Source organism: Meriones unguiculatus, chromosome 20 (genome assembly GCF_030254825.1).
Source record: "Meriones unguiculatus strain TT.TT164.6M chromosome 20, Bangor_MerUng_6.1, whole genome shotgun sequence".
NCBI lineage: Eukaryota > Metazoa > Chordata > Mammalia > Rodentia > Muridae > Meriones > Meriones unguiculatus.
This window is the reverse complement of record NC_083367.1, coordinates 1,669,068-1,682,737: the sequence shown is the minus strand read 5'-3', so window position 1 is coordinate 1,682,737 and position 13,670 is coordinate 1,669,068.

Sequence of the window (13,670 nt, the reverse complement as noted above, 5' to 3'; positions counted from 1 at the left end):
TTGCAAGCGGGTTTTTAAGTGCTCTGGAGTCATTTCGTTGCAAGCGGGTTTTTAAGTGTTCTGGAGTCATTTCGTTGCAAGCGGGTTTTTAAGTGCTCTGGAGTCATTTCGTTGCAAGCGGGTTTTTAATTGCTCTGGAGTCATTTCGTTGCAAGCGGGTTTTTAAGTGCTCTGGAGTCATTTCGTTGCAAGCGGGTTTTTAAGTGCTCTGGAGTCATTTCGTTGCAAGCGGGTTTTTAAGTGCTCTGGAGTCATTTCGTTGCAAGCGGGTTTTTAAGTGCTCTGGAGTCATTTCGTTGCAAGCGGGTTTTTAAGTGCTCTGGAGTCATTTCGTTGCAAGCGGGTTTTTAAGTACTCTGGAGTCATTTCGTTGCAAGCGGGTTTTTAAGTGCTCTGGAGTCATTTCCTTGCAAGCGGGTTTTTAATTGCTCTGGAGTCATTTCGTTGCAAGCGGGTTTTTAAGTGCTCTGGAATCATTTCGTTGCAAGCGGGTTTTTAAGTGCTCTGGAGTCATTTCGTTGCAAGCGGGTTTTTAAGTGCTCTGGAGTCATTTCGTTGCAAGCGGGTTTTTAAGTGCTCTGGAGTCATTTCGTTGCAAGCGGGTTTTTAAGTGCTCTGGAGTCATTTCGTTGCAAGCGGGTGTTTAAGTGCTCTGGAGTCATTTCGTTGCAAGCGGGTTTTTACATACTTCTCAGACATTTCACTGGAAGTGGGTTTTTTAAGTGCTCTGGAGTCATTTCGTTGCAAGCGGGTTTTTACGTGCTCTGGAGTCATTTCGTTGCAAGCGGGTTTTTAAGTGTTCTGGAGTCATTTCGTTGCAAGCGGCTTTTTAAGTGCTCTGGAGTCATTTCGTTGCAAGCGGGTTTTTAAGTGCTCTGGAGTCATTTCGTTGCAAGCGGCTTTTTAAGTGCTCTGGAGTCATTTCGTTGCAAGCGGGTTTTTAAGTGCTCTGGAGTCATTTCGTTGCAAGCGGGTTTTTAAGTGCTCTGGAGTCATTTCGTTGCAAGCGTTTTTTTAAGTGCTCTGGAGTCATTTCGTTGCAAGCGGGTTTTTAAGTGCTCTTGAGTCATTTCGTTGCAAGCGGGTTTTTAAGTGCTCTGGAGTCATTTCATTGCAAGCGGGTTTTTAAGTGCTCTGGAGTCATTTCGTTGCAAGCGGGTTTTTAAGTGCTCTGGAGTCATTTCGTTGCAAGCGGGTTTTTAAGTGCTCTGGAGTCATTTCGTTGCAAGCGGGTTTTTAATTGCTCTGAAGGCATTTCGTTGTAAGCGGGTTTTTCAGTGCTCTGGAGTCATTTCGTTGCAAGCGGGTTTTTACATACTTCTCAGACATTTTACTGGAAGCGGGTTTTTTAAGTGCTCTGGAGTCATTTCGTTGCAAGCGGGTTTTTAAGTACTCTGGAGTCATTTCGTTGCAAGCGGGTTTTTAAGTGCTCTAGAGTCATTTCGTTGCAAGCGGGTTTTTAAGTGTTCTGGAGTCATTTCGTTGCAAGCGTGTTTTTAAGTGCTCTGGAGTCATTTCGTTGCAAGCTGGTTTTTAAGTGCTCTGGAGTCATTTCATTGCAAGCGGGTTTTTACATACTTCTCAGACATTTCACTGGAAGTGGGTTTTTTAAGTGCTCTGGAGTCATTTCGTTGCAAGCGGGTTTTTCAGTGCTCTGGAGTCATTTCGTTGCAAGCGGGTTTTTAAGTGCTCTGGAGTCATTTCGTTGCAAGCGGGTTTTTAAGTGCTCTGGAGTCATTTCGTTGCAAGCGGGTTTGTAAGTGCTCTGGAGTCATTTCGTTGCAAGCGGGTTTTTAAGTGCTCTGGAGTCATTTCGTTGCAAGCGGGTTTTTAAGTGCTCTGGAGTCATTTCGTTGCAAGCGGGTTTTTAAGTGTTCTGGAGTCATTTCGTTGCAAGCGGGTTTTTAAGTGCTCTGGAGTCATTTCGTTGCAAGCGGGTTTTTAAGTGCTCTGGAGTCATTTCGTTGCAAGCGGGTTTGTAAGTGCTCTGGAGTCATTTCGTTGCAAGCGGGTTTTTAAGTGCTCTGGAGTCATTTCGTTGCAAGCGGGTTTTTAAGTGCTCTGGAGTCATTTCGTTGCAAGCGGGTTTTTAAGTGCTCTGAAGGCATTTCGTTGTAAGCGGGTTTTTCAGTGCTCTGGAGTCATTTCGTTGCAAGCGGGTTTTCACGTGCTCTGGAGTCATTTCATTGCAAGCGGGTTTTTACATACTTCTCAGACATTTCACTGGAAGCGGGTTTTTTAAGTGCTCTGGAGTCATTTCGTTGTAAGCGGGTTTTTAAGTACTCTGGAGTCATTTCGTTGCAAGCGGGTTTTTAAGTGCTCTGGAGTCATTTCGTTGCAAGCGGGTTTTTAAGTTCTCTGAGGTCATTTCGTTGCAAGCGGGTGTTTAAGTGCTCTGGAGTCATTTCGTTGCAAGCGGGTTTTTAAGTGCTCTGGAGTCATTTCGTTGCAAGCGGCTTTTTAAGTGCTCTGGAGTCATTTCGTTGCAAGCGGGTTTTTAAGAGCTCTGGACTCATTTCGTTGCAAGCGGGTTTTTAAGTGCTCTGGAGTCATTTCGTTGCAAGCGGGTTTTTAATTGCTCTGGAGTCATTTCGTTGCAAGCGGGTTTTTAAGTGCTCTGGAGTCATTTCGTTGCAAGCGGGTTTTTAAGTGCTCTGGAGTCATTTCGTTGCAAGCGGGTTTTTAAGTGCTCTGGAGTCATTTCGTTGCAAGCGGGTTTTTAAGTGCTCTGGAGTCATTTCGTTGCAAGCGGGTTTTTAAGTGCTCTGGAGTCATTTCGTTGCAAGCGGGTTTTTAAGTACTCTGGAGTCATTTCGTTGCAAGCGGGTTTTTAAGTGCTCTGGAGTCATTTCCTTGCAAGCGGGTTTTTAATTGCTCTGGAGTCATTTCGTTGCAAGCGGGTTTTTAAGTGCTCTGGAATCATTTCGTTGCAAGCGGGTTTTTAAGTGCTCTGGAGTCATTTCGTTGCAAGCGGGTTTTTAAGTGCTCTGGAGTCATTTCGTTGCAAGCGGGTTTTTAAGTGCTCTGGAGTCATTTCGTTGCAAGCGGGTTTTTAAGTGCTCTGGAGTCATTTCGTTGCAAGCGGGTGTTTAAGTGCTCTGGAGTCATTTCGTTGCAAGCGGGTTTTTACATACTTCTCAGACATTTCACTGGAAGTGGGTTTTTTAAGTGCTCTGGAGTCATTTCGTTGCAAGCGGGTTTTTACGTGCTCTGGAGTCATTTCGTTGCAAGCGGGTTTTTAAGTGTTCTGGAGTCATTTCGTTGCAAGCGGCTTTTTAAGTGCTCTGGAGTCATTTCGTTGCAAGCGGGTTTTTAAGTGCTCTGGAGTCATTTCGTTGCAAGCGGCTTTTTAAGTGCTCTGGAGTCATTTCGTTGCAAGCGGGTTTTTAAGTGCTCTGGAGTCATTTCGTTGCAAGCGGGTTTTTAAGTGCTCTGGAGTCATTTCGTTGCAAGCGTTTTTTTAAGTGCTCTGGAGTCATTTCGTTGCAAGCGGGTTTTTAAGTGCTCTTGAGTCATTTCGTTGCAAGCGGGTTTTTAAGTGCTCTGGAGTCATTTCATTGCAAGCGGGTTTTTAAGTGCTCTGGAGTCATTTCGTTGCAAGCGGGTTTTTAAGTGCTCTGGAGTCATTTCGTTGCAAGCGGGTTTTTAAGTGCTCTGGAGTCATTTCGTTGCAAGCGGGTTTTTAATTGCTCTGAAGGCATTTCGTTGTAAGCGGGTTTTTCAGTGCTCTGGAGTCATTTCGTTGCAAGCGGGTTTTTACATACTTCTCAGACATTTTACTGGAAGCGGGTTTTTTAAGTGCTCTGGAGTCATTTCGTTGCAAGCGGGTTTTTAAGTACTCTGGAGTCATTTCGTTGCAAGCGGGTTTTTAAGTGCTCTAGAGTCATTTCGTTGCAAGCGGGTTTTTAAGTGTTCTGGAGTCATTTCGTTGCAAGCGTGTTTTTAAGTGCTCTGGAGTCATTTCGTTGCAAGCGGGTTTTTAAGTGCTCTGGAGTCATTTCATTGCAAGCGGGTTTTTACATACTTCTCAGACATTTCACTGGAAGTGGGTTTTTTAAGTGCTCTGGAGTCATTTCGTTGCAAGCGGGTTTTTCAGTGCTCTGGAGTCATTTCGTTGCAAGCGGGTTTTTAAGTGCTCTGGAGTCATTTCGTTGCAACCGGGTTTTTAAGTGCTCTGGAGTCATTTCGTTGCAAGCGGGTTTGTAAGTGCTCTGGAGTCATTTCGTTGCAAGCGGGTTTTTAAGTGCTCTGGAGTCATTTCGTTGCAAGCGGGTTTTTAAGTGCTCTGGAGTCATTTCGTTGCAAGCGGGTTTTTAAGTGTTCTGGAGTCATTTCGTTGCAAGCGGGTTTTTAAGTGCTCTGGAGTCATTTCGTTGCAAGCGGGTTTTTAAGTGCTCTGGAGTCATTTCGTTGCAAGCGGGTTTGTAAGTGCTCTGGAGTCATTTCGTTGCAAGCGGGTTTTTAAGTGCTCTGGAGTCATTTCGTTGCAAGCGGGTTTTTAAGTGCTCTGGAGTCATTTCGTTGCAAGCGGGTTTTTAAGTGCTCTGAAGGCATTTCGTTGTAAGCGGGTTTTTCAGTGCTCTGGAGTCATTTCGTTGCAAGCGGGTTTTCACGTGCTCTGGAGTCATTTCATTGCAAGCGGGTTTTTACATACTTCTCAGACATTTCACTGGAAGCGGGTTTTTTAAGTGCTCTGGAGTCATTTCGTTGTAAGCGGGTTTTTAAGTACTCTGGAGTCATTTCGTTGCAAGCGGGTTTTTAAGTGCTCTGGAGTCATTTCGTTGCAAGCGGGTTTTTAAGTTCTCTGAGGTCATTTCGTTGCAAGCGGGTGTTTAAGTGCTCTGGAGTCATTTCGTTGCAAGCGGGTTTTTAAGTGCTCTGGAGTCATTTCGTTGCAAGCGGCTTTTTAAGTGCTCTGGAGTCATTTCGTTGCAAGCGGGTTTTTAAGAGCTCTGGACTCATTTCGTTGCAAGCGGGTTTTTAAGTGCTCTGGAGTCATTTCGTTGCAAGCGGGTTTTTAAGTGCTCTGCACTCATTTCGTTGCAAGCGGGTTTTTAAGTGTTCTGGAGTCATTTCGTTGCAAGCGGGTTTTTAAGTGCTCTGAAGGCATTTCGTTGCAAGCGGGTTTTTAAGTGCTCTGGAGTCATTTCGTTGCAAGCGGGTTTTTAAGTGTTCTGGAGTCATTTCGTTGCAAGCGGGTTTTTAAGTGCTCTGGAGTCATTTCGTTGCAAGCGGGTTTTTAATTGCTCTGGAGTCATTTCGTTGCAAGCGGGTTTTTAAGTGCTCTGGAGTCATTTCGTTGCAAGCGGGTTTTTAAGTGCTCTGGAGTCATTTCGTTGCAAGCGGGTTTTTAAGTGCTCTGGAGTCATTTCGTTGCAAGCGGGTTTTTAAGTGCTTTGGAGTCATTTCGTTGCAAGCGGGTTTTTAAGTGCTCTGGAGTCATTTCGTTGCAAGCGGGTTTTTAAGTACTCTGGAGTCATTTCGTTGCAAGCGGGTTTTTAAGTGCTCTGGAGTCATTTCCTTGCAAGCGGGTTTTAATTGCTCTGGAGTCATTTCGTTGCAAGCGGGTTTTTAAGTGCTCTGGAATCATTTCGTTGCAAGCGGGTTTTTAAGTGCTCTGGAGTCATTTCGTTGCAAGCGGGTTTTTAAGTGCTCTGGAGTCATTTCGTTGCAAGCGGGTTTTTAAGTGCTCTGGAGTCATTTCGTTGCAAGCGGGTTTTTAAGTGCTCTGGAGTCATTTCGTTGCAAGCGGGTGTTTAAGTGCTCTGGAGTCATTTCGTTGCAAGCGGGTTTTTAAGTGCTCTGGAGTCATTTCGTTGCAAGCGGGTTTTCAAGTGCTCTGGAGTCATTTCGTTGCAAGCGGGTTTTTAAGTGCTCTGGAGTCATTTCGTTGCAAGCGGGTTTTCAAGTGCTCTGGAGTCATTTCGTTGCAAGCGGGTTTTTAAGTGCTCTGGAGTCATTTCATTGCAAGCGGGTTTTCAAGTGCTCTGGAGTCATTTCGTTGCAAGCGGGTTTTTAAGTGCTCTGGAGTCATTTCGTTGCAAGCGGGTTTTTCAGTGCTCTGGAGTCATTTCGTTGCAAGCGGGTTTTTAAGTGCTCTGGAGTCATTTCGTTGCAAGCGGGTTTTTCAGTGCTCTGGAGTCATTTCGTTGCAAGCGGGTTTTTAAATGCTCTGGAGTCATTTCGTTGCAAGCGGGTTTTTAAGTGCTCTGGAGTCATTTCGTTGCAAGCGGGTTTTTAAGTGCTCTGGAGTCATTTCGTTGCAAGCGGGTTTTTAAGTGCTCTGGAGTCATTTCGTTGCAAGCGGGTTTTTAAGTGCTCTGGAGTCATTTCGTTGCAAGCGGGTTTTTACGTGCTCTGGAGTCATTTCATTGCAAGCGGGTTTTTACATACTTCTCAGACATTTCACTGGAAGCGGGTTTTTTAAGTGCTCTGGAGTCATTTCGTTGTAAGCGGGTTTTTAAGTACTCTGGAATCATTTCGTTGCAAGCGGGTTTTTAAGTGCTCTGGAGTCATTTCGTTTCAAGCGGGTTTTTAAGTTCTCTGAGGTCATTTCGTTGCAAGCGGGTGTTTAAGTGCTCTGGAGTCATTTCGTTGCAAGCGGGTTTTTAAGTGCTCTGGAGTCATTTCGTTGCAAGCGGCTTTTTAAGTGCTCTGGAGTCATTTCGTTGCAAGCGGGTTTTTAAGAGCTCTGGACTCATTTCGTTGCAAGCGGGTTTTTAAGTGCTCTGGAGTCATTTCGTTGCAAGCGGGTTTTTAAGTGCTCTGGACTCATTTCGTTGCAAGCGGGTTTTTAAGTGTTCTGGAGTCATTTCGTTGCAAGCGGGTTTTTAAGTGCTCTGAAGCCATTTCGTTGTAAGCGGGTTTTTAAGTGCTCTGGAGTCATTTCGTTGCAAGCGGGTTTTTAAGTGTTCTGGAGTCATTTCGTTGCAAGCGGGTTTTTAAGTGCTCTGGAGTCATTTCGTTGCAAGCGGGTTTTTAATTGCTCTGGAGTCATTTCGTTGCAAGCGGGTTTTTAAGTGTTCTGGAGTCATTTCGTTGCAAGCGGGTTTTTAAGTGCTCTGGAGTCATTTCGTTGCAAGCGGGTTTTTAAGTGCTCTGGAGTCATTTCGTTGCAAGCGGGTTTTTAAGTGCTTTGGAGTCATTTCGTTGCAAGCGGGTTTTTAAGTGCTCTGGAGTCATTTCGTTGCAAGCGGGTTTTCAAGTACTCTGGAGTCATTTCGTTGCAAGCGGGTTTTTAAGTGCTCTGGAGTCATTTCCTTGCAAGCGGGTTTTTAAGTGCTCTGGAGTCATTTCGTTGCAAGTGGGTGTTTAAGTGCTCTGGAGTCATTTCGTTGCAAGCGGGTTTTTAAGTGATCTGGAGTCATTTCGTTGCAAGCGGGTTTTTAAATGCTCTGGAGTCATTTCGTTGCAAGCGGGTTTTTAAGTGCTCTGGAGTCATTTCGTTGCAAGCGGGTTTTTAAGTGCTCTGGAGTCATTTCGTTGCAAGCGGGTTTTTAAGTGCTCTGGAGTCATTTCGTTGCAAGCGGGTGTTTAAGTGCTCTGGAGTCATTTCGTTGCAAGCGGGTTTTTAAGTGCTCTGGAGTCATTTCGTTGCAAGCGGGTTTTTAAGTGCTCTGGAGTCATTTCGTTGCAAGCGGGTTTTTAAGTGCTCTGGAGTCATTTCGTTGCAAGCGGGTTTTTAAGTGCTCTGGAGTCATTTCGTTGCAAGCGGGTTTTCAAGTGCTCTGGAGTCATTTCGTTGCAAGCGGGTTTTCAAGTGCTCTGGAGTCATTTCGTTGCAAGCGGGTTTTCAAGTGCTCTGGAGTCATTTCGTTGCAAGCGGGTTTTTAAGTGCTCTGGAGTCATTTCGTTGCAAGCGGGTTTTTAAGTGCTCTGGAGTCATTTCGTTGCAAGCGGGTTTTTCAGTGCTCTGGAGTCATTTCGTTGCAAGCGGGTTTTTAAATGCTCTGGAGTCATTTCGTTGCAAGCGGGTTTTTAAGTGCTCTGGAGTCATTTCGTTGCAAGCGGGTTTTTAAGTGCTCTGGAGTCATTTCGTTGCAAGCGGGTTTTTAAGTGCTCTGGAGTCATTTCGTTGCAAGCGGGTTTTTAAGTGCTCTGGAGTCATTTCGTTGCAAGCGGGTTTTTAAGTGCTCTGGAGTCATTTCCTTGCAAGCGGGTTTTTAAGTGCTCTGGAGTCATTTCCTTGCAAGCGGGTTTTTAAGTGCTCTGGAGTCATTTCGTTGCAAGCGGGTGTTTAAGTGCTCTGGAGTCATTTCGTTGCAAGCGGGTTTTTAAGTGATCTGGAGTCATTTCGTTGCAAGCGGGTTTTTAAGTGCTCTGGAGTCATTTCGTTGCAAGCGGGTTTTTAAGTGCTCTGGAGTCATTTCGTTGCAAGCGGGTTTTTAAGTGCTCTGGAGTCATTTCGTTGCAAGCGGGTTTTTAAGTGCTCTGGAGTCATTTCGTTGCAAGCGGGTGTTTAAGTGCTCTGGAGTCATTTCGTTGCAAGCGGATGTTTAAGTGCTCTGGAGTCATTTCGTTGCAAGCGGGTTTTTAAGTGCTCTGGAGTCATTTCGTTGCAAGCGGGTTTTCAAGTGCTCTGGAGTCATTTCGTTGCAAGCGGGTTTTCAAGTGCTCTGGAGTCATTTCGTTGCAAGCGGGTTTTCAAGTGCTCTGGAGTCATTTCGTTGCAAGCGGGTTTTTAAGTGCTCTGGAGTCATTTCGTTGCAAGCGGGTTTTTAAATGCTCTGGAGTCATTTCGTTGCAAGCGGGTTTTTAAGTGCTCTGGAGTCATTTCGTTGCAAGCGGGTTTTTAAGTGCTCTGGAGTCATTTCGTTGCAAGCGGGTTTTTAAGTGCTCTGGAGTCATTTCGTTGCAAGCGGGTTTTTAAGTGCTCTGAAGGCATTTCGTTGTAAGCAGGTTTTTAAGTGCTCTGTAGTCATTTCGTTGCAAGCGGGTTTTTAAGTGTTCTGGAGTCATTTCGTTGCAAGCTCTGGAGTCATTTCGTTGCAAGCGGGTTTTCAAGTGCTCTGGAGTCATTTCGTTGCAAGCGGGTTTTTAAGTGCTCTGGAGTCATTTCGTTGCAAGCGGGTTTTTCAGTGCTCTGGAGTCATTTCGTTGCAAGCGGGTTTTTAAGTGCTCTGGAGTCATTTCGTTGCAAGCGGGTTTTTCAGTGCTCTGGAGTCATTTCGTTGCAAGCGGGTTTTTAAATGCTCTGGAGTCATTTCGTTGCAAGCGGGTTTTTAAGTGCTCTGGAGTCATTTCGTTGCAAGCGGGTTTTTAAGTGCTCTGGAGTCATTTCGTTGCAAGCGGGTTTTTAAGTGCTCTGGAGTCATTTCGTTGCAAGCGGGTTTTTAAGTGCTCTGGAGTCATTTCGTTGCAAGCGGGTTTTTACGTGCTCTGGAGTCATTTCATTGCAAGCGGGTTTTTACATACTTCTCAGACATTTCACTGGAAGCGGGTTTTTTAAGTGCTCTGGAGTCATTTCGTTGTAAGCGGGTTTTTAAGTACTCTGGAGTCATTTCGTTGCAAGCGGGTTTTTAAGTGCTCTGGAGTCATTTCGTTTCAAGCGGGTTTTTAAGTTCTCTGAGGTCATTTCGTTGCAAGCGGGTGTTTAAGTGCTCTGGAGTCATTTCGTTGCAAGCGGGTTTTTAAGTGCTCTGGAGTCATTTCGTTACAAGCGGCTTTTTAAGTGCTCTGGAGTCATTTCGTTGCAAGCGGGTTTTTAAGAGCTCTGGACTCATTTCGTTGCAAGCGGGTTTTTAAGTGCTCTGGAGTCATTTCGTTGCAAGCGGGTTTTTAAGTGCTCTGGACTCATTTCGTTGCAAGCGGGTTTTTAAGTGTTCTGGAGTCATTTCGTTGCAAGCGGGTTTTTAAGTGCTCTGAAGCTATTTCGTTGTAAGCGGGTTTTTAAGTGCTCTGGAGTCATTTCGTTGCAAGCGGGTTTTTAAGTGTTCTGGAGTCATTTCGTTGCAAGCGGGTTTTTAAGTGCTCTGGAGTCATTTCGTTGCAAGCGGGTTTTTAATTGCTCTGGAGTCATTTCGTTGCAAGCGGGTTTTTAAGTGCTCTGGAGTCATTTCGTTGCAAGCGGGTTTTTAAGTGCTCTGGAGTCATTTCGTTGCAAGCGGGTTTTTAAGTGCTCTGGAGTCATTTCGTTGCAAGCGGGTTTTTAAGTGCTTTGGAGTCATTTCGTTGCAAGCGGGTTTTTAAGTGCTCTGGAGTCATTTCGTTGCAAGCGGGTTTTTAAGTACTCTGGAGTCATTTCGTTGCAAGCGGGTTTTTAAGTGCTCTGGAGTCATTTCCTTGCAAGCGGGTTTTTAAGTGCTCTGGAGTCATTTCGTTGCAAGTGGGTGTTTAAGTGCTCTGGAGTCATTTCGTTGCAAGCGGGTTTTTAAGTGATCTGGAGTCATTTCGTTGCAAGCGGGTTTTTAAGTGCTCTGGAGTCATTTCGTTGCAAGCGGGTTTTTAAGTGCTCTGGAGTCATTTCGTTGCAAGCGGGTTTTTAAGTGCTCTGGAGTCATTTCGTTGCAAGCGGGTTTTTAAGTGCTCTGGAGTCATTTCGTTGCAAGCGGGTTTTCAAGTGCTCTGGAGTCATTTCGTTGCAAGCGGGTTTTTAAGTGCTCTGGAGTCATTTCGTTGCAAGCGGGTTTTCAAGTGCTCTGGAGTCATTTCGTTGCAAGCGGGTTTTTAAGTGCTCTGGAGTCATTTCGTTGCAAGCGGGTTTTTCAGTGCTCTGGAGTCATTTCGTTGCAAGCGGGTTTTTAAATGCTCTGGAGTCATTTCGTTGCAAGCGGGTTTTTAAGTGCTCTGGAGTCATTTCGTTGCAAGCGGGTTTTTAAGTGCTCTGGAGTCATTTCGTTGCAAGCGGGTTTTTAAGTGCTCTGGAGTCATTTCGTTGCAAGCGGGTTTTTAAGTGCTCTGGAGTCATTTCCTTGCAAGCGGGTTTTTAAGTGCTCTGGAGTCATTTCCTTGCAAGCGGGTTTTTAAGTGCTCTGGAGTCATTTCCTTGCAAGCGGGTTTTTAAGTGCTCTGGAGTCATTTCCTTGCAAGCGGGTTTTTAAGTGCTCTGGAGTCATTTCGTTGCAAGAGGGTGTTTAAGTGCTCTGGAGTCATTTCGTTGCAAGCGGGTTTTTAAGTGATCTGGAGTCATTTCGTTGCAAGCGGGTTTTTAAGTGCTCTGGAGTCATTTCGTTGCAAGCGGGTTTTTAAGTGCTCTGGAGTCATTTCGTTGCAAGCGGGTTTTTAAGTGCTCTGGAGTCATTTCGTTGCAAGCGGGTTTTTAAGTGCTCTGGAGTCATTTCGTTGCAAGCGGGTTTTTAAGTGCTCTGGAGTCATTTCGTTGCAAGCGGGTGTTTAAGTGCTCTGGAGTCATTTCGTTGCAAGCGGGTTTTTAAGTGCTCTGGAGTCATTTCGTTGCAAGCGGGTTTTTAAGTGCTCTGGAGTCATTTCGTTGCAAGCGGGTTTTTAAGTGCTCTGGAGTCATTTCGTTGCAAGCGGGTGTTTAAGTGCTCTGGAGTCATTTCGTTGCAAGCGGGTTTTTAAGTGCTCTGGAGTCATTTCGTTGCAAGCGGGTTTTTAAGTGCTCTGGAGTCATTTCGTTGCAAGCGGGTTTTTAAGTGCTCTGGAGTCATTTCGTTGCAAGCTGGTTTTCAAGTGCTCTGGAGTCATTTCGTTGCAAGCGGGTTTTCAAGTGCTCTGGAGTCATTTCGTTGCAAGCGGGTTTTTAAGTGCTCTGGAGTCATTTCGTTGCAAGCGGGTTTTTAAGTGCTCTGGAGTCATTTCGTTGCAAGCGGGTTTTTAAGTGCTCTGGAGTCATTTCGTTGCAAGCGGGTTTTTAAGTGCTCTGGAGTCATTTCGTTGCAAGCGGGTTTTTAAGTGCTCTGGAGTCATTTCGTTGCAAGCGGGTTTTCAAGTGCTCTGGAGTCATTTCGTTGCAAGCGGGTTTTCAAGTGCTCTGGAGTCATTTCGTTGCAAGCGGGTTTTCAAGTGCTCTGGAGTCATTTCGTTGCAAGCGGGTTTTTAAGTGCTCTGGAGTCATTTCGTTGCAAGCGGGTTTTTAAGTGCTCTGGAGTCATTTCGTTGCAAGCGGGTTTTTCAGTGCTCTGGAGTCATTTCGTTGCAAGCGGGTTTTTAAATGCTCTGGAGTCATTTCGTTGCAAGCGGGTTTTTAAGTGCTCTGGAGTCATTTCGTTGCAAGCGGGTTTTTAAGTGCTCTGGAGTCATTTCGTTGCAAGCGGGTTTTTAAGTGCTCTGGAGTCATTTCGTTGCAAGCGGGTTTTTAAGTGCTCTGGAGTCATTTCGTTGCAAGCGGGTTTTTAAGTGCTCTGGAGTCATTTCCTTGCAAGCGGGTTTTTAAGTGCTCTGGAGTCATTTCCTTGCAAGCGGGTTTTTAAGTGCTCTGGAGTCATTTCGTTGCAAGCGGGTGTTTAAGTGCTCTGGAGTCATTTCGTTGCAAGCGGGTTTTTAAGTGATCTGGAGTCATTTCGTTGCAAGCGGGTTTTTAAGTGCTCTGGAGTCATTTCGTTGCAAGCGGGTTTTTAAGTGCTCTGGAGTCATTTCGTTGCAAGCGGGTTTTTAAGTGCTCTGGAGTCATTTCGTTGCAAGCGGGTTTTTAAGTGCTCTGGAGTCATTTCGTTGCAAGCGGGTGTTTAAGTGCTCTGGAGTCATTTCGTTGCAAGCGGGTGTTTAAGTGCTCTGGAGTCATTTCGTTGCAAGCGGGTTTTTAAGTGCTCTGGAGTCATTTCGTTGCAAGCGGGTTTTCAAGTGCTCTGGAGTCATTTCGTTGCAAGCGGGTTTTCAAGTGCTCTGGAGTCATTTCGTTGCAAGCGGGTTTTCAAGTGCTCTGGAGTCATTTCGTTGCAAGCGGGTTTTTAAGTGCTCTGGAGTCATTTCGTTGCAAGCGGGTTTTTAAATGCTCTGGAGTCATTTCGTTGCAAGCGGGTTTTTAAGTGCTCTGGAGTCATTTCGTTGCAAGCGGGTTTTTAAGTGCTCTGGAGTCATTTCGTTGCAAGCGGGTTTTTAAGTGCTCTGGAGTCATTTCGTTGCAAGCGGGTTTTTAAGTGCTCTGAAGGCATTTCGTTGTAAGCAGGTTTTTAAGTGCTCTGTAGTCATTTCGTTGCAAGCGGGTTTTTAAGTGTTCTGGAGTCATTTCGTTGCAAGCTCTGGAGTCATTTCGTTGCAAGCGGGTTTTCAAGTGCTCTGGAGTCATTTCGTTGCAAGCGGGTTTTTAAGTGCTCTGGAGTCATTTCGTTGCAAGCGGGTTTTTCAGTGCTCTGGAGTCATTTCGTTGCAAGCGGGTTTTTAAGTGCTCTGGAGTCATTTCGTTGCAAGCGGGTTTTTCAGTGCTCTGGAGTCATTTCGTTGCAAGCGGGTTTTTAAGTGCTCTGGAGTCATTTCGTTGCAAGCGGGTTTTTAAGTGCTCTGGAGTCATTTCGTTGCAAGCGGGTTTTTAAGTGCTCTGGAGTCATTTCGTTGCAAGCGGGTTTTTAAGTGCTCTGGAGTCATTTCGTTGCAAGCGGGTTTTTAAGTGCTCTGGAGTCATTTCCTTGCAAGCGGGTTTTTAAGTGCTCTGGAGTCATTTCCTTGCAAGCGGGTTTTTAAGTGCTCTGGAGTCATTTCGTTGCAAGCGGGTGTTTAAGTGCTCTGGAGTCATTTCGTTGCAAGCGGGTTTTTAAGTGATCTGGAGTCATTTC